Below are 2,003 nucleotides of genomic sequence, written 5' to 3'. Positions count from 1 at the left end.
ACGTTATACATATTTATATATATATATATATATATATATGTATAAGACAAATTTAGGATCACTACACTTTGCAAGCAACAGAGTTGAGGTACCTAGCAAGATGTTTAAGCAACTTTTTGCTATTATTTTTCTTGCATTGATTTCATCTTCTTATTCACAATATGTCTCTAGAGGCCAGTGTGAAGACAGAAAAATAAAACCAATAGAACATTTCCCACTAATTGCTGTGGTAAGTTGACTTTTACTAAACTAATTTTTACTTGTCACTTTGTTCGCGTGTAATTTGAGTTGTTATAATTTAACAACGAGCAATTAAGAATATTAGTTAATAAAACATTGGAAAAATAAAATAATTCGAAGTGGTCTTTATTTTATTCGATTAAGCTAACGTGCCTATGACGTTGAGGTTGGCTACGCCGAGATTCGTTTTCAGCAAGTAGATATCCACACAAGTGGACCTTGTTGGAGTATACGTAATCCTAAAATGTAGCATCGTGCTACAGATGGCGTTTACTGCGCCATTCGTACTATTTTCTAAAACGCATTGGAAAAATGTTGCCTGAATGTGTAGTCTCGGGTTTTTAGTGCTATCAAGGGATCGAAATTGCAAAATATGAGGTTTTTTAGAATTTCATGATTGACTTATTATTAAATTTTAGTTAGACATGCTATTTTATCTTCCGGTGTTTCTAAAATGGCTGAGTTTGCGATGTCTTTATCATGAATATAGTTTATTACCTGAAGTAACAATCCGGAGCCTTTTTGTTGAAGATATTACGATGTAATTGAATATATAAAATTGAAAACTGAACTATCACAGTAATGCCAACTTAGCGGCGTGAAATATTAATTGTTCTAAGTCATTTTTTAATTGCTCTTTCCTCTATTTTAAAACATTGTGTAACTCGAGTGATTTTTGTTAATGGTTGTTGATCTTAGAGAACGTACCACTTAATCACGTCCACCAGCATTACACTTTTAATTATATAAAACCGGCCTTGAGAAAGTCCAAAAACACGGGCGAATCGTTGGCTGCGGCTTTGGTTTGATTAAAACAGCTGAATGCAAAATAGAGGAAGAATGATCAGTGTTATTTATAAAAGTTAACTCAACTAAAACTTTTTCGATAGTATGGAAATAGTCAAGTTTTGCGCAGATGGTGGACTGTGTTTACATCCAACATCGAAGCCGACTGCCAGGAACTAAACTTTAGAAGAAGAACAAGTTCAGTGGATGAATCGCAATTCACTTTGACACAAAAAAGTTTAGGAGATGATGGGTTAGATGGCGTGATATCACTGGGAAATTATAATGGGGAGATGTAAAATTCAACAAAACTGAAGGCGTGACGCAGTTTAGAATTCTTGGGTACAATAACAATTACTATACCCTTGATTACAATTGCGTCAATATAAATAGCCAGTACAGGAGAGGTAAGAGTGATACAAAGTATTTTTTTGAAGTGAAACTTCTTTACGCACGGTAGAGTAAGTTCGTTTCATGCGAGTTGCTATGTAACGAAATCATGCAACGCATTTCCCCGCTGTCTGTCCCTTCTATGTATGCTTAGATGTTTAAAACTACGCAACGGATTTTAATGCGTTTTTTTTTTAATAGATAGAGCAATTCAAGAGGAAGGTTTTTATGTATAATACATGCATAATATAGTAGAGAAACGCTGATAATTTTAGAGGTTTCTAATGTGATGTCGTAAATAAACACATTTTTTGCGTTTACATTGCAAACGCTGGCTGAATCGTACGAGACAGATCAAAATAATGTACTACAATATTGTACATCTTAAAAGGGCCTACAAAAAAGTCCGGCATGGTATATGTCTATCTCTTAGGGATAACCCACAATAACCATTTTTTATCATTTACTTTTTAAGAGAAATAATGACTTATTTACGAAGCGATTGTAGGCAATACAGCATTAATTCTTATCCAATTAAGTACTTTTAAATACATTGTGCATTTAATATAGATCAATATGGCCCTTTA

General features: G+C 33.5%; 1 long non-coding RNA gene across 1 annotated transcript in view; it reads left to right on the top strand.

Moving 5' to 3' along the window:
- The first annotated feature begins 83 nt into the window (after positions 1–83).
- Positions 84–2,003, top strand: part of LOC108740865 — a 7,383-nt gene continuing 5,463 nt past the window's right edge. Inside the window, exons 1-2 of the long non-coding RNA XR_001938413.2 lie at positions 84–229; positions 1,131–1,433. This is a non-coding gene — a long non-coding RNA (uncharacterized LOC108740865). The remainder of the gene's footprint in view (positions 230–1,130; positions 1,434–2,003) is intronic.

Source organism: Agrilus planipennis, unplaced genomic scaffold (genome assembly GCF_000699045.2).
Source record: "Agrilus planipennis isolate EAB-ADULT unplaced genomic scaffold, Apla_2.0 scaffold282, whole genome shotgun sequence".
Taxonomy (NCBI): Eukaryota; Metazoa; Arthropoda; class Insecta; order Coleoptera; family Buprestidae; genus Agrilus; species Agrilus planipennis.
The sequence above is the reverse complement of the archived record's forward strand: the minus strand, read 5'-3'. Positions and strand labels throughout refer to the sequence as shown.